The 22,833-nt window shown below is 36.3% G+C and overlaps 1 long non-coding RNA gene across 1 annotated transcript; it reads left to right on the top strand.

Annotated features, from left to right (window-relative positions):
- Positions 1 to 17,912: 17,912 nt before the first annotated feature.
- On the top strand, positions 17,913 to 21,768 carry LOC114266242 (uncharacterized). Its single transcript, XR_003630600.2, has 2 exons — positions 17,913 to 19,247; positions 21,412 to 21,768. It is a non-coding gene; the product is annotated as an uncharacterized LOC114266242 (long non-coding RNA).
- The last annotated feature ends 1,065 nt before the right edge of the window (positions 21,769 to 22,833 follow it).

The following is a 22,833-nucleotide window of genomic DNA, read 5'->3' as shown; positions in this document are numbered from 1 at the left end:
ATCATAAAATCAATCATATCTTACAAGATCATAATATGCCAAATTCTTTTATTCCAATCTATCTTATCTTAATTTCATTCATGCCAATTCTGTCACACCTCCAAAATACAGAATAGATACAACCCAAAATATATATATGAATAATTTCATAAATCAGAGTAAATTGTCCTTTCATTTCATGAAGTTAATGATACAAAAGAATTTGACTAAAATAAATGCCCTATTGGCTTACACTTTTCCAAGACTTGACTTGATTACAACAAAAGTGAGTTTCATTCATTACATCTTAAGCCCTTGGCTTTACAAAAATATACAATCAAAATAAGAAGTTCTAGCTCCCTGAGAATCTCTCCAACACTATTGCCTTGGTAGAGGCATTTCATCATTACCTGAAAATGTTTTTCCCAAATAGGGTGAGCCACAACCTAATAGGAATCATCTAACACAATATATGAAGTTTAGCAGAGATATAAGTACAAAGTGCATAAATAATGCTTGTGGTAAAACTTTTCACAACTTTATATACTCATAAGATATCAATTTCAGGTCTTAATCCACTTACTTTCAATTCATATTCCATTTACTTATCTATCTCAATTCATGAGTCAATCTTGTTATTTCTCAACAACCGAACTGAGGCTACAATTCAAAAAATTTCAAATCATACAACACATATGCATAAACACTTCAAACTTCCATTTCATGGATTTTTCGTCCGCGGGCAGCTATCAAACGGGACCCATGTAAACGTAGGCTATACAAGTACTACAATTGCCATTTTATGAATATTTTGTTCGCTGGCTAGGCACCAATGTATAATTTTAGGACTTTCACCCAGGACACTCCAGTCAACTTAATTATAACGGAGTCCATCCCCTTTCTCCTCCCAAACAATGGAGTCCATCACATTTCTCCTCCCAAACAAACATACATATACAATGTATTTAAATATATAATCACACGCAGAGTACATCCCATTTCTCCTCCCAAACATACATACATATACAATGTATTTAAACACGGTCATATTCAATGACAACCATCAAAAGATTAGTTTCAAATCACCTAATCCACATGCATTTTTTACAACAATCAAAGCTATCCTCCACCGATAGCCCAATACAGTTATCTCTAAATAAATATTCAATCTCAAATAGATAGTTTATTCAAAACTTCCAAAGGTGTGAAATAATACATATTCAATTCCACCATTTATATCAAAGATCATCCAATTTCACATTTTCAATGACAATTTCAATTATTTATATAAATTAACAATTTGGTCTAATTAGGGCAAACCCCCTCCCCCCCCCCCTCCCTTTTCAAATATCAACCAAAGTACCAAAATCCACCATTTTGACGCAGCATAAACATATTTTCAGTCCCCAAACTCATTTATTTTCACCAAAAAAAACCCTCTTTTCATTCCACCCCCAAACCCTAAGTTTGATCAAAACTACTCTCAAATCCCACCATTATTACATAATAACAAATAACTAAGCTAAAAATCATATGAGAATGTAGCAAAATCCTTACCTCAAAGGGTGAAGACGAATCAAGCAAGAGTGAAACACCGAGAACACTGAAACCCACTTCTATTCGATTCAAAATGAAGATCTTAAAGCGCTCTACTTTTTTCTCAAAGGCACTAGGGTAGAAATCCCAATGGATCTAAATGAAATCTTAGAGAGAAAGTGAGTTTTAGAGAGAGAAACTCAAGATCTAGATATTTTGGGAGTTTTAGAGAGAAAGAGAGAAGAAAAAATGATTCAAAATGTCATCTTCACGGACTGTTATACACGCAGTCCACTCGAGTGTGGAAAGTGACGCTTGAGCATCAGACACAAAGTTCTGCTCGAGCATGAAAAGTGGCACTAGAGCGTAAGATACGCTCTTTCAAAAGTTTTACAAACGAAGTTCTCTGCTTAAGTGTGAGAATAGATGCTCGAGCGTCTAATGCAATCTCCCAGTATTTGCAGACCTGCAAAAATACTGAATGTTGACAAATCCCGCTCGAGTGCAAGAATGGCCACTCAAGCGGAGAAGCAAAATTTGTGAAGCCCGCTCGAGCGCAAGAATGCCCGCTCGAGCGAATGAGCCAAAATCTGGGCAACAAAGGTTTGGAAAAACAAGCAAACAACCTGTTCCAAATGCACAAATATGACTCAATAACCGAAATAAATGGGAGACAAGGGAAATAAGATATGAATAACTATTCTAATCGCTATGACCTGCCCCCGTTAAGGAATTTCATCCCCAAAATTACAAATCAAGTTCGAAAACACGATTTAAATTTTCACAACAATGCTTATTTTTACAAGTTTAACACCATGACTCATTCTCTGGTCATCCATTCTCATCAACTCAATACAAAAGTCCCATATTAAAATGAAATTTACAATTTCCCAAAACATTTGCAATGTTTAAACCAAGGTCTAAATTCTCAAAATTTTACATAGCACATACAGTGCTTTCCAAAAGTGATATAACACATAATATTTCATATTCTCGAAACATATGCAATGTTTATATTGAATTTACGCTTACGAAATACCCATAACGTATACAATGCTCTCATAATTTGAAACATATACAATGCTCACACTTTCCATTATCATAATCAAAATCTCAATACATGTTTAAATATCAACAAACAAGTCTAGATATTTCTCTCAAACTTCTAATTCATGCTCCCAAGTTGCTTCCTCGACCCCGTGATATTTCCACATTAATTTTACTAAGGGAATTGTCTTGCATCGCAAGACTTGGTCTCGTTTATCCAAGACTCTCATCGATTTCTCCTTATACGAGACATCCTCGTCTACTTCCAAATTGGTCCAATCCAACACATGAGATGGATCCGGCCCATACTTCCGAAGCATACTAATATGAAACACGTCATGCACTCCGAAAAGTTGTGGCGGAAACAACAAACGATAAACAACCTCCCCAATCCACTCAAGAATCTCAAAAAGGCCAATAAACCGAGGGGATAACTTCCTACTCTTCCTAAACCTCATCAAACCTCATCTAGGTGATATTTTCAAAAACACATGATCTCCCACCTCAAAAGACAAGGGTCTCCTCTTACGGTCGACATAACTCTTCTAGCGACTCTGAGTCGTAACCATCCTCTTACGAATAAGTGCTATCTTCTCCGTTGTTTCCCGAACCAACTTTGGGCCCAACAAAGGTGCATCACCCACCTCGGCCCAACACACTGGAGATCTACAAGGTCGACCATACAAGGCCTCAAACAGTGCCATGCTAATACTCGATTGGAATCTATTGTTATAGGCAAACTCCACTAAGGGAAGACACCTCTCCCATGAACCCTTGAAGTCAAGGACAGACCCTCGAAGCATATCCTCAAGGATCTGAATAGTATGCTCGAACTGCCCATCAGTCTGAGGATGATACGCAGTACTAAAGGTCAATCTAGTGCCTCTGAAAGCTCTGCCACAAGCGAGTTGTGCAACATGAATCTCTATCCAAAACAATCGTCACAGGGACCCCGTGTAACCTCACTATGTCCCTGATATACAAGTCGGCAAGATGGTCTACTGAATCACTCACGCGCAGACTTAGTTAACCGGTCCACTACCACCCAAATGGCATCACTACCCCATTGAGTCCTCAGAAGGCCCACAACAAAATCCATCGTGACATGCTCCAATTTCTACTCAGCTATAGGTAAGGGTTGCAACAAATTCGCTGGCCTCTGATGCTTGGCATTCACTTGTTGACAAGTAAGACATTTTGATACAAACACGGCTACATCCTTCTTCATACCTCTTCATCAAAACTGGAGACTCAAGTCATGATACATCTTTGTGCCTCCCGGATGCACCGCAAGGCGTGAATGGTGAAACTCTCAGAGTATTTCCTCTCGACAAGACTCTGGCACAAACAAATGGTCTCGGTATCTAACACTCGAGTCAGGATATACACTCAAGCCCTGTTCTACTTTCCCATTGGAGATCTTCTCCCTGATGGTTTCTACTTCAAGATCACCCCTCTGCGTTTCTAACACTCGGTTCACAAGTATAGGTTGTGCAACTACAGAAAACAAGGCCGCAGATTCAACGAACCCGCCAAGATACAAGTCAAACTCCCCAAGAGTATCCAACATCTCCCATTCTCGAATGGCGATACAAGCCACACTGCTAATTGATTGCCTACTCAAGACGTCGGCCACAATATTGGCCTTCCCTGGATGATATTGCAACTCAAAATCATAATCCTCTATGAATTTCATTCAACTCCTCTGCCTCAAATTCAAGTCTTTCTGAGTAAATAGATACTTCAGACTCTTATGATCGGAAAACACTTCAAATCTCTCACCATACAGATAATACTTCCAAATCTTCAAGGCAAAAATCACCGCTGCTAATTCTAGATCATGAGTATGGTAGTTCCTCTCATGTGTTTTCAACTGCCGCGAGCCATAGGCTACTACCTTTTCCTCTTGTATCAAAACACAACCCAAACCTTCCCGTGAAGCATCACAATATACTAGATAACCCAAATCCCTCTCCGGAATAATCAACACTGGAGCTGTGGTAAATCTAACTTTAAGTTCCTGAAATGACTTCTCACAAGTCTCATCTCACACAAATTTGACTCCTTTCCTCGTCAGTCTAGTTAAAGCTGAAGCTAGTTTGGAGAAATCCTTCATGAATCTCTGATAATATCCGGCAAACTCCAGAAAACTACGGATCTCAAAGGCATTCTTAGGTTGCACCCAGTTTTACACTGCCTCTATCTTGGATGAGTCTACAGTCACCCCTTCCCCAGACACTACATGACCTAGGAATTTAACCACTTTTAGCCAGAACTCATACTCCCCAAATTTAGCATACAACTTGTGGGCTCTAAGCAATTGAAGCACCACTCGCAAGTATTCATCATGTTCCTCCTCAGAGGGTGAATAAATCAAAATTTCGTCCACAAACACGACCACAAAACGATTTAAGAACTCATGAAAGATCCGGTTCATCAAATCCATAAACACCGTTGGAGCATTGGTTAACCCAAAAGGCATCACAAGACACTCATAATGGCCATACCATGTACGAAATGCCCGTCTTCGAGATATCCTCTTCCCTTACCCTTAACTGATGATAACTCGACCTTAGGTTTATCTTAGAGAAACAGCAAGACCCCTTTAACTGATCGATCAAATCATCTATACGATGCATTGGGTACTTGTTCTTAACAGTAACCTGGTTCAACTTCCAGTAATCAATACAAAATCGCAAGGCTCCATCTTTCATTTTAGCAAAGAGGGCCGGTGTAGACACCCCATTTTTGACCGTACTCAAGACTTAGATGTTCTTGCAGGTACATATAGTGACAAGTTTGATTGCTTGTCGAGCACTCGAATTCTACTGCGGAGCGCCACAGGTTTGAGCTTTCCAAACCCTATATCAATTTTGTCTCATTTTTGGACCATCTTTTGGTCCTCCTAGCATGTTGTTTTTTGTGCACGGCTGACCATGGAAAGGCAGTGCCAGCCATTAATGAGCCCTACCGACCATTAATGAGCCCCTGCCAGGCATCACTGATGGTCGGCCGCCCACCAGTGCATCAGCAGATATTTTTTGATATTTTTGACAGCCGTTTGCACAGGTTGAGCCATCTATTTGCACATGGATGGCTGGATTTCTTTGAAGGGCCTTTGTATCTTCTATATATAGGAGTCATCCTCTTGCATGCAAAGGGTTACAAAAATTTTGATGAGCAAATTTTTCTCTCTCTCTCTAGAATTCTCTCTCTCTCTTCTTGTTTTGTGTTTGAAAGTGAGTTTTCTCTACACATTTGCACTAAGACCCTTAGCCAAACACCTTCACCTTGGAGATGAGGTTCTTGGAGGCTTTGTTTGAGCTTCTCAAAGTGGCTTAAGCTAAAAAATTGTGCTATTTTTTGCTGTGCTTTAAGGGTATTAAGCTTACCTCTTTAAAGTTTTGTTTTAGTTGCTTGTTTGGCCACCTTTGCATGCTAGTTTTAGGCTAGTATTAACTTCTAAAAAAACTCTATTTTTATGGTTAAAATAGTGGTTTGAAGTTTGTTTTGGAGTTAGGGGTGGTCCACTATCTTTTGTGGCTTGTTTGGTAAGTGTTGTGCCATGTTTCAAAGCTTTCAAAACAACTTTTTTTTGGCCTTTTAACCACTAAATTCCAAGGGAATTTTAGTGGTAAAAAGTTAGTTTTGAGGTCCAAAATAAGAGGGGGTGGCCTCCCCTCCTTGTATCTTGTTTGCATAAGTGGATGGCCTAGCATGTGAGCATGTTTTTCTACCTCTTGGTGACTTGATCTCAGCATATTTTGGCTATTGATTTGGCATGTTTTAACTCTGTTTTGAGTGGTCTTGGTCATATGAGCTTCATTTTGCATGGTTGTAGTGCAAAGGCCTTTACTAGCTTTGTGTTTTAAGGCCTCTAGCATGCTTTGCTTGAGATGATTGCATGCTATAGCATCATTTAACATGTGATTTCAGTGCATATATCTCTGTCACACTCTCACATATTTCACTCTTTCATTGCTTTTGAGAGTTATGTTTTGTACCTTGTTTGTGGACTAACATGCGAGCATGTTTTTCTTGCTTTTCATGCTTCTATCTCAGCATGTTTTAGCCACTGTTTTGGCATGTCTTAGCTCTATCTTGAGCTGGTTTGGTCATTTAAGCTTAGTATTGCATGTCTGCAGTGTAGTGTTCTTCACTAGCTTTAATGCTTTGGCTTTTGAACATGTCTTGCATGTATTGCTTGCATGTTTTAGTGTCTTGAGCATACCATTTCAACACTAAAAAAGTTTGCAACCTCCCTTATTTTTTCATTTTTCTATTTTCTTTGAGGGTTGGTTGGCCTTAAGGTTGTGTTTACGCTTGAGATAGAGCTTGTACTCAATGGCTTTAACCTTCTTTTGAGGGTTCCTCCTAGCCAAAGGCATGAACTCTCTCATGTCTTAAGCCATCTTTTGGTTGACCCCTCTCTCATTAGAGGACAATCACTTGGACTTAACCGATTAAAGAATGGCTTGGTAATACTAAAATGTGTAAACAAGAATTGGACAAGTAAAACATGATCAAGTTAAGCATTGTAGTGTTACATTGTACCGTGTTCAATCAGACGTTATATTGAACACAAGGTAGATTGGTCCATTTCATACTCAAAGTGATGAAATGAGCCAATCTTCTTTGATAAGGTAGTGGTTTAGAGTCTTATATTTGTGCATTTATTGAATGTGTACAAGTTGGATCATTGGCCATCATGCATTGAAAATGCTTGATTGGTGGTTTTGGATCCAAGAAATGCCACTCCTTTGACGTTTTAAGATGATGAAGAGAGGCATAGTACAAACATACCCTTGGAAAACCCTCACTTTTCCTCTGTTTGTGCTCTGTTGCAGAATGGTGATTCAGCACACTAGTGGGCGGTAGTGGCCCATCAATGGCCGACAAGGCTTCATCCTTGGCCGGTAGTGCCGCTCTTTGGTCAGTAGGTGGCCGGCAGCAAGCCCTCATGGCCGGCAAGCCACTGGTGTATTCCTCAGCATGAGTTTGGTAAGATGGAGCAGAAAGTTCTTGGAGTAACCCTGCAAATAGAGCCTCTCAAGAGCAAACTGGAAGGCTTTTCGGGGTGAAAACTGACTACATGCATATTCAACTTGCTGAGGCAGCATAGTTTGATGCTTTGCTTGTTAGTTAGCATGAATTTGTAATTTGATTAATTAGTTTGCTAATTAGTTCAAGTGTTGTAGTGTTGTAACAATTAGTAGTTTACTAGTTATTCGTTTGATTTGTAATAATTAGTCTAGTTAGTTTAATTAGATTAGTTTGCTTAGCTTAGATCATCTTAGCTTATTTATTTAGACCCTCCTTTGCGAGGGCATAATGTTGTAATAAGCGTGTGTGTGTGTGCATGTCTTCCAACCCCACTTCTTTCTCCCTTTTATTTAACTGCTTTCGATGGTTAGTTTAGGGATCATGTTTCAATTACCATACCTTATGCTTGCATGCGTGCATCATTCATTTGTCTTGCATGCACCGAGGCTCGGCGCATCATTCAAACTGCATCGCAATTTCAAATACACTTCTTTGAATACGTGTTTCAAAGCATGTTATCAAAATTGTTGCAATCATATGCCATAATTAGATAGCCAAGCCTATTTAGTTTCATTATTGCATGTGTTGCATTAGGCATCTTGTATAGTTAGGATCATGAATCTTTCTAACTAGCTTTTGTTTTGGCTCGGAATACACTGTAAGTCTTTATGCTTTAGCATACTTGCATGAGTGTGAGTGATGTCATGATAGCATGCTTGCCATGAAGCTATTTGCTTAAATGCTTAACTGCATGAATGCCTATGGATGAAGGCTTTGTTGCATGAATTGAAACAATTCGACGGATGTGAGTTTTAAGCCTACTTTGCGAAGTGGCAAATCATGTTTTAAGCCCATCATGTTTGATGGCAAATTCGTGCTTTAGCCCACTTGAGAGTGACACTTCCAAACCATTTTTCGAAAAACAAACATGAGTTGAATTCATTCCAATTCTCGCGACCTACTCTATAGTTACTTGTTTGTGTGTGTCACATAGTAAAGTTAGCTAGTAACCGGAATAAGGACACATGTGTTTAGCAAACAACATATCATGTTAGCAGAGGCCGATCTTGATTGGGCGAGCGAGGGTGCTCATTTCAAGACCTTCCCCTCTTGTACCCAAGCTCCTGAGCCGAGGCAACTTTGGTGATGACGGACACGTGGCCTTTGGCACGAGTCAGGGTTTCCTAAATTTTCCAAAAAAAAAATATTTAGGTGGCGACTCTGTAATCTGGCAAAGCAGTCCTTGTTTGGTGCTTTTTGATTCAAAATCGATTTTTCAAAACCAATTGCCAGATTTGGACTCTTTGGTGTTTATCAGTCTCACATTGCACTTTGTGAGATTAGATTCAGAACCGTGACAGGCGTTCGAACTGTGGGAGACCAATTCGATGCTCTCCGAAAGGGGGGCGCGAAAAAAGTCGAGTCCACAGCCAGCGCTCCCCAAGGTGAAGTACTAGGGTGGATAAAACCCTTATCTATCAACTCTTCGAGTTGAACCTTCAACTCACTCAACTCAACTAGTGCAAACCGATACGGTGCCATAGAAATCGATGCCGTGCCAGGCACTAGATCAATGGAGCACTCGATCTCCCGGTGAGGTGGTAAACTAGTAAGGTCTTTTGGAAAGACATCAGGGTATTCATAAACCACCCTTGGCAACTTAACCCGGATTTCATCACACTCACTACTCAAAAAGCTAGCAAGAAGGCAACTAAGTTCACTCCCCCACGCGGATCATATGCCGGTGATAAAACTCTATCCACCCTTTCTCCCAAGAAATAAAAGCAATCACCACTCGAGGTACATACAGTAACCCTCTGACGGTAGCAATCTACAACAGCCCGATATGATGATAACCAGTCCATACCCAAAATAATATCAAAACTAGTCATATCAAGTAAAACAAATGCAAATGGAAATCGACGACCGGCGACCTCTATGTCACAACCCCGACACCTCTGTTTCAAGATGACCACACCACCAATAGGTGACTCTACACAAATAGGAGATGCTAACTGTGCCAACTCCAATCTCATAACCGATGCAAATGCAGACGAGATAAATGAATAGGATGCATCCGTATCAATCAACACATTAGCAAGTGAATTGCAAAACAAGAAAGTACCTCTCACTATAGAAGGCATAGGTACAAGATCTGGCGCCGTGACAGTATACACACGTCCAGTAGGTCTCTGCTCAAACTACTTACCCCTCGGAGCATACGCCTGATACACTGACTAAGGCGAAGAGGCTCCCTGGTTGGCCCTTGAGGCCTGTGCTGACTGTGTAGGCTAGTGACTCTGTGTCTGCCTTGAACCAGACGCACCAGATGTGCCATCCAACTGTGGGCAAGACTCTTCAGGTGCCTCACCTGACCACATAGATAACAAGTGGGTGGCTGCCATGTACCCTAACTCTGGCCCTGAGAATGAGCCGAAGACGATGCTGCTTCCTGCCCTTCTTCTCTCTACGGACAAGCTAGGGACTTGTGGCCTAACTGACCACATTTAAAGCAAGTCACATCTCCTTGACCACCTCTCTCAGAACCCGAACTGGGTACTGGAAAAGTAGACCTCGACTGTGCTCCCTAGGACGCCTGAGGATTAGAACCCCACTGCCTCTTACCATCTCCATGACTGTCCTAACTCCTCCTAGAGCCCCTCATCCTTTCCTCCTCAACCTGCATGATGGACTTAAGATGGGCCGCTACCTCTACAAGGCGCCCATAGTCTCTGATCATGGATTCAGACACTCTAAACATAAGCTCTGTCCTTAATCGCTTCTCAAACTCCAAACAACGGCGCTGCTTAGTCGCCACAAGCTCAGGTGCAAACCCAAACAGGCTAGTGAAGGTGGTCTCAAGCTTAGCCACATGTGTGTTCAACTACTTGAGTTTAGAAAACTGGTCCCTCAACTTCTCCCTAACAGTGGGAGACAAAAACTTCTCTTAGAAGGCATCGACGAAGGCCTCCCAATTCCTTTCAATGCGTCCCCACGCATACTTCCACCACTAACCCACGTCTCCCTTAAACTAGAAGGACACCAAGGTCACTCTCAAGCCTCCATCTTCAATGTCGAGCATCTCAAAAGTCTTCACCATCTATTCAAGCCACTCATCCGCCTTCAGTGGCTTCTTAGGATCGCCCAAAAACTCATCCAGATTTGACCGGAAGAACTCTCTTCAAAAAAGAAGGCCCTGCCTCAGCCACTTGGATCTGGACTTGATTCTCAGCTTTGAATGTCCATGGATTCCCATAATGCTCCGACCATTTTTTGGGCTAAAGCACCCATGGCCTGTTGACCTACTGGCTCAACCACATTGGCCTGACCAACCCCTTCCTCCTGTGCCGGGATTTCATCCTATATAAGCATCTCGTGCCTCCTAGGCCTACCATGTCTACTTCCATGACCACATCCTAACATCCTAATGAAGGTAACAAAGAGATTAGCACATCACAAATGTGTCGAAGCTAACTCACTCGTGTCCTAATATATCGGACAACAGTAATTCACTCCACATAAACACATAGTCACGTAAACAGATATGAATTTTATCTCCGGATAATAACCGTTTCGCGTCGTTGCTAGAGTTCCAATTAGAAATAACAGTGATCAAGTGCCTTTCTAACAGGACTCCTACAAACCCGTAGACCCAATCAATCATCCTAGAAATTTAATCTCATACCCAAATAATCACATAAGCATGTTGTCATATAAGCACATATTGTTCACACTTAAGTCTTTAGCAAGCGAGACAAACCTATTGTGGCGCTAACCACTTCCTACGTATCCAAAGTGTTCAAACCTGGTTCGCTCTGATACCAAGTTGTCATGCCCCCAAAATACACAATAGATACAACCCAAAACATATATGAATAATTGCATAAATCAGAATAAATAGTCCTTTCATTTCATGAAGTTAATGATACAAAAGAATTTGACAAAAATAGATGCCCTATTGGCTTACACTTTTCCAAGCCTTGACTTGATTACAACAAAAGTGAGCTTCGCTCATTACATCTTAAGCCCTTGACTTTACAAAAATATACAATCAAAATAAGAAGCTCTAGCTCCCAAGAATCTCTCCAACACTATTGTCTTGGTGGAGGCATTCTATCATTACTTGAAAATGTTTTTCCCAAATAGGGTAAGCCACAGCCCAGTAGGAATCATCTAACACAATATATGAAGTTTAGCAGAGATATAAGTACAAAGTGCATAAACAATGCTTGTGGTAAAACTTTTCACAACTTTATATACTCATAAGATATTAATTTTAAGTCTTAATCCACTTACTTTCAATTCATATTCCATTTACTTATCTATCTCAATTCATGAGTCAATCTCGTTACTTCTCAACAACCGAACTGAGGCTACAATTCAAAAAATTTCAAATCATACAACACATATGCATAAACACGTCAAACTTCCATTTCACGGATATTTCATCTGCGGGAAGCCGTCAAACGAGAACCATGTAAGCGTAGGCTATACAAGCACTACAATTGTCATTTTACGGATATTTCATCCGCGGGCTAGGCACCTATGTATAATATTAGGACTTTCACTCAGGACACTCCGGCCAACTTAAGTATAATGGAGTCCATCCCTTTTCTCTTCCCAAACAAACATACATATACAGTGTATTTAAACACATAATCACACGCAGAGTACATCCCATTTCTTCTCCCAAACATACATACATATACAATGTATTTAAACACGGTCATATTCAATGACAACCATCAAAAGATTAGTTTCAATTCACCTAATCTACATGCATTTTATACAACAATCAAGTTGTCCTCCACCAATAGCCCAATACAGTTATTTCTAAACAAATATTCAATCCCAAACAGATAGTTTATTCAAAACTTCCAAAGGTGTGAAATAATACATATTCAATTCCACCATTTATATCAAAGATCATACAATTTTACATTTTCAATGACAACTTCAATGATTTATACAAATTAACAATTTGGTCCAATTAGAGCAAAAACCCCCCTTTTTCAAATATCAACCCAATTACCAAAATCCACCATTTTGATGCAGCATGAACATATTTTCAGTCCCCAAACTCATTTATTTCATTTTTACCAAAAAAGCCCCTCTTTTCATTCCATCCCCAAACCCTAGGTTTGATCAAACTACTCCTAAATCCCACCATTGTTACATAATAACAAATAACTAAGCTAAAAATCATATGAGAGTATATAGAAAAATCCCTACCTCAAAGAGTGAAGACGAATCAAGCAAGAGTGAAACACCGAGAATATCGAAACCCACTTCTATTCAGATCAAAATGAAGATCTTGAAGCGCTCTCCCTTTTTCTCAAAGGCACTAGGGTGGAAATCCCAATGGATCTAGATGAAATCTTAGAGAGAAGGTAAGTTTTAGAGAGATAAACTCAAGATCTAGATATTTAGGGAGTTTTAGAGAGAGAGAGAGAAGAAAAAATGATTCAAAATGTCATCTTCATGAACTGTTATACACGCAGTCCACTCGAGCATGGAAAGTGACGCTCGAGCATTAGACACAAAGTTCCGCTCGAGCGTGAAAAGTGGTGCTTGAGCGTACGATACGCTCTTTTAGAAGTTTTCCAGACGAAGTTCCCCGCTCAAGCGTAAGAATGGACGCTCGAGCGTCCAATGCAATCTCCCAGTATTTGTAGACCTGCAAAAATACTGAATGTTGACAAATCCCGCTCGAGCGCAAGAATGGCCGCTCGAGCGAAAGAGTCAAAATCTGGGCAACAAAAGTATGGAAAAACAAGCAACCAACTTGTTCCAAACGCGCAACTACAACTTGATAACTGAAATAAATGAGAGACGAGGGAAATAAAATATGAATAACCATTCTAAATCATACCAACCTGAGTCCGGAATGCAATAGGTAATGGGTCAAAATCAGAATAGCTATAAATTCATTTCATCTCAATTTATGAGTTATTTTCCTTATTATCCAGACCACCCAACTGAGAGTACAACTCAGTGGTTCTCAAACCTATATAATCAATAAACAATACTTCAATTTGCCATTTTACAGAAATTTCATCCGCGGGAATCGGCACCCATGTATACGTGCGGTTTTCGGAACTTACACCCAGGACACACAAGCCAACTTAATTCAATGGAGTTCATCCCCTTTCTCCTCCCAACTATCATACATGTACAATGTATTATAACACAATCATATTCAATGACAACAATAAGAGATTAGTTTCAATTCGCCTAATTCTTATGCAATTTCTACAACAATCATGACTATCCTCCGCCGATAGCCCAAAACAGATATTTCTTAATAGATATACAATCTTTACAACAGATAAATTATCCAAATTTTCATAGGTGTGAGATAATACATATCTAACTCCACCATTTATATAAACAACCTCCTAATTTCACGCGTTCACTACCAATTTCATTATTTATACAAAATAATCATTTGAGTCATTTTAGGGCCAAGCTCTCATTTTTCCCAAATTCATCCCAAACACCAAAATCAACTATTTTAACATAATACAAGTTCATATCTACTCCCACAACCGTTTCCATTGCATTCATTCGAAAACCCCTCTTGAAATTTTAAATCAAAACCCTAGATTTGTCTTAAATCTTCCAAATCCCAATCTTGTCCGTACAACATCAAATAACTAAGTTAAAAAGCATATGAAAGTGTAGAAAATCCCTACCTTAAACTTAGAAGACCAAAGGAAAAGATGGAGGAACTTCAAAGACACCGAAACAAAGCTTTAATCAGATCAAAAGAGAGCTCTTGAGACGTACCACCTTTTTAACAAAGGTACACGAGTAAAGAACCCACTAGATCTAGGTGAAAATGTAGAGAAAGAGTTTTAGAGAGAGAGAGAGAGCTTTAGAGAGAGAGAGTCGGTCTAGGGCTTTTGAGAGAAAATATGTCAAAAAGTGATGTAAAAAAGTGTTTCTGCGAACTAATATAAGCGCAGCTCGCTCGAGCGCAAGAGTTGTCACTCGAGCGATGAGACACAAATAAGTCACCTCGCTCGAGCACAAGAAACTTCGCTCGAGCGCAAAATGCACACTTTCAGAAGTTTTACAAAGAGAAGACCGTTGCTCGAGCGCAAGAGTTCTCGCTCGAGCGAAGAACACTACCCTCCCAGTATCTTTGCAGGCCTGCAAAAGTACTGAAAGCTCACAATGCTCGCTTGAAGCTTTGCTCAAGCGAAGAGGTCAAAATTTGGGCAATAACAATTTGAACCAACTAGCAATCAACCTATTCCAAACACAACCAAGGCACTCCAATACTCAATTTCAATGAGGAATAAGGGAGAAAGAGACAAGAACAATAATACAGAATCATGAAACTCGAGCCTGGGATACAATAAGGGTCGATTCAAAATCGGAATCGCTATATATATTATTAAAAGTTATATTTTTTCCATACTTAAGTGACACATTTTAAGGACTTAATTTTTTCTAAGAGCACCACATCAACATATTTTTTATTAATTAGTGGTCACTCGTGCGATGCATGGGATTTTAAAAAGTCAATAATTACTTTAAAAAAATTTGCTATTTGATTGTATTTCTTAATATTTTTATTTAGTTTGTGTATACAAACCTTACTTCACATCATTAAACATATTTAATATTTCACATTATTAAAAAAAAATTAAAAATTATCATAGATTAAGTAAATCATCACATAAATAATAACTAATTTATACAAAAATTACTTCAGATAACCAAAAGTAGAGTAATAAAGGCATATTATAATTAATCAAAATAACTAATATTAAATAAAAGTAGCACTAATTTTGTTTAATCAATAGTTGATATTACATTAATCATCCCACATAGTATAATGAATTAAAATAAAATTAATTTTAATTCCCATTATATTCAGTTAATGGTTAAAAAAAATTTACATGCTATTTTTTTTTTTTTGTTGGTTATATTGTTTCATTAAGCATAAATAGGTTTGGAATGATTATAAAATAAAAGTTTGGAAATGCATTAAAATTGAATTGACAAACATAAAGAATATCAATATTTAAATTATTCCAAAAAAAAATTAATATTTTTATTAAGATATTTCTTCCATTTATTCAAACTCTGAATCTGAACAAAAAAAAAAAAATTAAAAGAGAAGAAATTTGTGGGTTGCCAAAGGAAATGAGTTTTTGAAAATAAATTTAATCATGAGTTATTTGAACATATAATCAACAATAAAAAATCAACTAATGAATACATTTAAAGTATAAACCCACATCTAATAAATTTTGATGTATTCTTCATTTTCAATCTAACATGTGCACCCAAAAAAATTAAACACAAACAGTCAATAAGTGAGAGAATTACAAATTGATAATAGTAGAGCTTTAAAAAATAATTAAAAAAAAGAATAAAATTTCAATTAAATGACACATTATTAGCAAAGAGAAACAAGTAAAGAAAAATACAAATTGTAACAAAAAAAATTTAAAATAAAATCACAATATCCATTTATATAAACCCACTTTCTCACAAATGCAAAAACTCATGCAAGTATACATTTTAAATGTAAAGCAAATATTTAAGATTTTTAGGCACTGAAAAGAATAAAAAATGGCTCAATGTTGATTGTTTTTCCTCCCAATCTTCTGTTCATGGTTCTTTTTGCAGGAATTTGTTTTTAAATTGAAAAGATTATGCTTAGACAAAAGATATATATGGAATTATATCATATTTAAAATTTATTTGGATAATTAATTAATGATTTTAAAATATAAAATATTAAGTTCAACTTGAAGATAAACTTTAAAAAAATAAAACTGAAATATATTGGAATTCTATAACAAACTAACAAAAGATAAATATAGATCCTTAAAAAAATTATCACATTTTTGGGATATTTATATCCCAATCTTAATCTTTTTTATTTAAATATTTTGTTATCTTTTATTTGAATTTTCATTTTGCAGTTCAAATCTAAATACTTATATTTTTATTTTTGTATATTTTTTCATCTCTATTTTTTTGTTATTCATACATAAATAGTTATCTTTTTATTTTAAAAATTATCTGACTCGTAATCTTTTTTATTTGAATATTAATCTTTTATTTGAACTTTTATCAATTCAAAATATGGAATTGTATTAAATTTAAAATTTATATGGATAATTAATTGATGATTTTAAAAGGTAAAATAATAAGTTCAACTTAAAGATAAAATTTAAAAAGATTAAGATAAAATATATGAGAATTTTACAATAAACTCATAGAAAGTAAATATAGATCGTTAAAAAATTTATCATCTTTTTAAGATTTATATCTCAATCTTAATATTTTTTATTTAAATGTTTTGAATTTTATCAAATTTATCATCTTTTTAAGATTTATATCATATTTTTTATTTGCATTTTTATTTATGGAATTTTATTATATTTAAAATGTATATGAATAATTAATTAATGATTTTGAAAGATAAAATATTAGTTTAACTTGAAGATAAACTTTAAAAAGATTAAGCCGAAATATATGAGAATTTTACAACAAACTCACATAAGGTAAATATAAATCGTTAAAAAATTTATCATGTTTTTCGAATTCATGTCTCAATCTTAATCTTTTTTATTTAAATATTTTTTTTATCTTTTATTTAAATTTCTATTTTTCAGTTTAAATCTAAATAGTTATATATATATATATATATATATTTGTATATATTTTTATCTCTATTTTTTTTTGTTCATATATAAATTGTAATGACCCAAAAAAAAATAAATAAATAAAATAAAAAATAAAAAATTGTAGGCCTGAAACGCTACATGAGAATGATGAGTAGATATTATTTGCTTTCAAGACAATTGGAAAATTTTTAGAGGAAGGAATAAAAAAGGACCCACCATTTACACCTTAGCTATGCTTTAACAATTGCTCAACATCATGATGATTGAGTTAGTGGCACCGAAAAGCAGCATGTGGATTGGTTTGTACTAGTGGAGTTACAGGTGTATAATGCTGATTTAACACTTCTCTGGCCATCTCCGCCAGACGTCTGAAAGGATTGGATGAGGTCTAATGTGATGGAATATATTCTTTAGGCTCCGTTTGGGAAGAAAAAAATTAGGTTTTTTTGATTAAAATAGTCACAAAAAATAAAATAGATTATTTTAGTCAAAAAAATAAAACATTAAATTCAATCCATAATCATTACAATTCTCTTTCACAAAAAAAGTCAAAAAAATCAAAAAGTCAAAAAACTCTTTCCAAACCAGGCTAAAATAGTCAAAAAAATCAAAAAAACTAAAAAGTCAACCCGCTTTTCAAACGGAGGCTTTTAGAGGAAAAAAAAAAAAAAGCTGGGATAAGAGTGAGTGGGAAGGGTTTTGTTTAAGTTATCTCTCTCTCTCTCTCTAGAAACATCATTCAAGTCTGCCTGCAACCGAGACCAAACTTTGCCATTGTTCATCTCAATCTCCTCTGTTAGTTAGTACTTAATTACGTGATCTAAATTAAATTTCGTATCATGACGAGAGTAGGCCGTGATTTTGCTGATTCATTGAAAAAGGAATAGTTCCTCCAGTCTCAACAGATGTGATATTTGCTACTAGTCGGTTTCCAACTTATAAAATTGGTGCTAACAACCAGATTGTGGAGGTGGAGGATCCCAAAGTGTTAGCCACGAAGGAGGTCATTGCTCGAGAAACTGCCCAATTGCTGGAACAGCAGAAACGTCTCAATTGCTAGAACAGCAGAAACGCCTCTTTGTTCGTGGCCTTGCCAGTTAATTTGAGAAAGGTTCGGCTGCAGCAGCTAAGTTGTCTGATGAGGCTAGACTCAGGGACGCTACTTCTTTAAAGAAACATGTACTTCTAAAGAAGCTTAGAGATGCACTGGAAGCCTTAAGAGGCCGTGTGGCTGGTAAAAATAAGGATGACGTAGAAGAAGCTATTGCTATGGTTGAAGCTTTAGCAGTTCAGTTGACTCATAGGGAATGACTCCAACAGAAGGTTAAACAGTAATTCTTTTGCGAGAGTTGAGTCTGAGCCCGTTACGAGAATGGATTTAGTGAATTCTGATGCTTTTGCTTCTTCAGCTTCATGTTTTGAATTCAACAGCTTAGATAATAGGGAAGAAAATCTTTTCCATACATGAAGTGTGAGGAATTCAGAACTGAGGGATCCCCATGTTGAGAGACAAGAACCTACACTTGACCCTGAAAAACCCCCAGATTTTGTTTCTTCTAACTTCTTGTGTGAACACAACTCTATGCGTGATAAGCTAAGCATGAGTAGAAACCAATACCTTGCTGTTCAAGAAGCCTGTGACAAGTCAAGTATGGTGAGCTATCGTCTCATTGGTTGTGTATTGGATGAGTTTGCACAAATGGAAGATTTACATTTGGACTGGGGTGTTGTGCCATATCTCAGAGGTGTTAATTCAATTCGAAAAGATTCTGGAGTTGCAAAAGATCATATTTCCTATGAGAAAGAGGTGCATGGTTCAGTTGTTGTTCAAGTGCTTGAAGAGCTATTACCTTCATTTCCTGAAAGGTTCTGCTGGCGTCGTAAATTGAAGTGTTTTGGATCAAAACGTAGAGGGCAGAAAATGCGTCGTTTGGCTCCAAGAAAATTTAATCTCTGTTGCTGAAAAATTTGAAAGCTTCTTGGCTTGAGGTAGGGATTTTTTTTTTGAGTTATATATATATTTTTGCAAGATGTAGATTATTTTCGAAATCATTCTTTGATTTGTTTTGGAAAATGGGTTGTTAATTCAAGAAAAAGAGTGATTTTGAAAGTGAGTTTACCATTTGATCCTTTGAAATAGAAATTGAGAGTTTTGAACTATGTTGATTAAGGAAAGATGTTTTTGGTGAGATTTCTTCAAATGTTTTGGAGATGAACTGTTTTGGTAAGAAAATCTAGATAATAGGAGTTTTAAAAAATGTTGAGAAATCATGGGTAATATTGTTATATTTATTTTTGTGTGTCAAAATAAATTATGTTTAAAAAAATTCTTATTTATATTCGTTTAAATGATTAATTTTGTGGATTATGAGAATTGCTGTTCATTTTAGAAATGATTATTCAGAATGTTGATATAGTCTTAAGATGACTAAATTGTTGAGAATACTTGAGAAAATGGAATTGTGTTTATTCCTTGAATGATAAATTGGAATAAAAGCATTTGTGTTCATCTTGTGAAATTGGCATATCATTTCATTTTATTACATTAGACTTTGAAGGTTGATTTGAAAACTTGCATTGATAAAAGAATGTTGAGAAATAAGTTTTCATGAAATGATTTTGGGGTAAATATGTTGGTAAGTCTTGATAGGTGGTATAGATGATATTGAATAAGTTGACCTGCGGGTCCGGGGTGAAAGACCGGAAATTCGCGCAGATAGGTGTCGAGCCTTCCTGTTAATACCGGTAAAAATGACAATTTGGTAGTACTCGTATAGTCTACTTGCAAACTCCAGCCTAAGGATTACCAAAGACATATTTACCGCCCTTGAAATAAATTGCTAAGTTTTGAACAATTGAAATTGCATGACATAATGGTGGAGGATATAATGGTGATATAATGGTGTAGTTGGATTGATAAATCACTCACTCATGGAAAATGTATTAATTTATCTGTTTGATAAATTTAATTATCTGTTTAGAAATAACTGTTTTGGGTTATCGATGGAGAATAGTCATGAGTGTTGTAGAATTACATGATGATTAGGTAAATTGAAACTAATCGATTGAAATATGTCATCGAATATGACGAATGGGTTATAACATTGAATATGTTCGAGAATTGGTCATTGTATATGACAACTTGTTTAAATACATTGTATATGTATATTGTTTGGGAGGAGATAGGAGATGTACTCCATTGTTTAGGGGGAGATAGGAGATGGACTCCATTGATAATTAAGCTGGCCGTAGTGTCTAGGGTGAAAGTCCAGAAACCTTATGTATATCTGAATAATGTTAATAATTGAAGTGTTGAATATATGAAGTGTTGATTATATGAGTTGTAGTCTCATTTTGAATTGTTGATAATTGAAATGTTAAAAATATGAGTTGTAGTCTCATTTTGAATTGTGGATAATGGAAGTGTTAATAAGATGAGTTGTAGTCTTATTTAAATTGTTTGGTTAGATAATAAACCATGTCTATGAATTGAATTGGATAAATAAGGGAAGCGGATTGGGACATGAATGTACTTATTGGTGGCCTTGCAAAGAATGTAAATTGGTTTATAAGTGTTAACCATCCATCGAATGCTAATGTTTTAGTTTTTTCTCATATCTGGTTTAGCATATCTCTACTGAGCTTTTGGCTCACCTTATATAGGACATCATTTTCAAGTACAGGAGATATGCTGCCTCCAAAGACCTAGCTTGGGTGGTTTAGAGGCAACATGCTTCTTTTGGTTGATCTTTCTTTTGTGTTACATGTTGTTAGTTCCAAACCAAGGGCTTTAATTGTAAAGGGCTTTTGACCCTCTTTGTTGTAACCAAGTGTTGACTTGGAAAGTTGTAAGCTCGTATGGCTTTTACTTTTATTGTCAACATGTAACATCTCTTATGGAAAACACTCTAATGAATGAATATATTTTACTTTCTCATGTCCACGGTTATTATGAATGAATGATTTATGCATTTATTTTGAGGGCATTACATTGAGCATGATGGTTTTCAAAAAAATGAAAATGTAATTTATCTTCAAAAAAAGGCATAGCATGGCATATGCATTTCATCTCTTGAGACTTGTATAAAATGTATATACTTTGTCAAGAATTTTTTACTGGGCTTTATGCTCACCCTACGGGGTTTTTGTGCAGGAAAAGATATGGTGATTCCACCCAACTAGGGGCGTGGAAGTATGTGTATTAGGAGTACAATGCTCTCATTTTGCGTGACTCTGTTTTGTAAGCCAAGGGCTGTATTTATGTGGGTTTGAATAACCGTTTTGTATAACCGAGCTTAAGCCTTGAAAATTTGTAAACCCTTTGGGGTATTTATTTGTTTATTTACTTGTTGTTAGATTGATGTATTGTTGCATGAAAAACTATTGTATCATGTAATGTAAGTTTGGAGGTTTATATTCGGTTTTCTTTGAAAGAGTCATGATTGTTGTATTATCATTTAGGCTAGAAATTTGGGGCGTGACATAAATAATTATCTTTTTATTTCAAAAATTATTTGACTCGTATTTATTTATTTTATTTTATTATATTTTTATCTCTACATCTTTGTTATTCATATCTAAATATTTGTTGTTCATATCTAAATAGTTATCATTTTATTTAAATATATATAATGCTGTTGGCTTTTGAAATTTTGATAATTGACAAATGATTAAAAATTAGAAAAAGTGGGAGAGGAGACTTGCGAGATGACACGTAAGAGAGAGAATCCGTAAGAATTTAGCATTAAAAGTTTGGAGAATTCTTGTAACGCCCTAAATTTCTAACCCAAATGATAATACAACAATCATGGTTCTTTCAAGGAAAATCTAATATAAATCTTTAAACTTACATTACATGATACAATAGTTCTTCATGCAACAATACATTAATCCAACAATAAGTAAATAAACAAATAAATACCCCCAAGGGTTTACAAGTTTCCAAGGTTTGAGCCTGGTTATACAAAACGGTTATTCAAACCCACACACATACAGCCCTTGGCTTACACACAGAGTCACAGCAAAACAAGAGTCTCGTACTCTCAACACACATTTCCTCGCCCTTAGTTAGGCGGCATCACCACATCTTTTCCTGCACAAAAATTTCGTAGGGTGAGTATAAAGCCCAGTAGGAAATCCTTAACAAAGTATATATATTTTATACAAGTCTTAAGAGATGAAATGCACATGTCATGCTATGCCCTTTTGAAAGAAAATCACATCTCCATCTTTGAAAACCATCATGCTCAATGATGTCATGCAATTTCAATTCTTCAAAACCTAACAATTCATTTCAAGAGCGGTAAATACGACTCTGGTAATCCCTACGTCGATGTCTGCAAGTAGACTTTATAAGTACTACCAATTTGTCATTTTTACCGGTATTAACCAGAAGGCTCGACACCTATCCGCACGGGTTTTGGTCTTTCACCCTGGACTCTCAGGCTAACTTGTTCAATATCATCTACACCACCTATCAAAACTTACCAATGTATTTACCCCAAAATCATTCCATGAAAACTTGTTTCTCAACATTCTTTTCTCAATACAAGTTTTCAAATCAACTTTCAAAGTT

This window comes from Camellia sinensis, chromosome 7, assembly GCF_055761805.1.
Source record: "Camellia sinensis isolate YWXY chromosome 7, ASM5576180v1, whole genome shotgun sequence".
NCBI lineage: Eukaryota > Viridiplantae > Streptophyta > Magnoliopsida > Ericales > Theaceae > Camellia > Camellia sinensis.
Note: the sequence above shows the minus strand (reverse complement) of the source record. Positions and strands in the feature narration are given on the sequence as shown.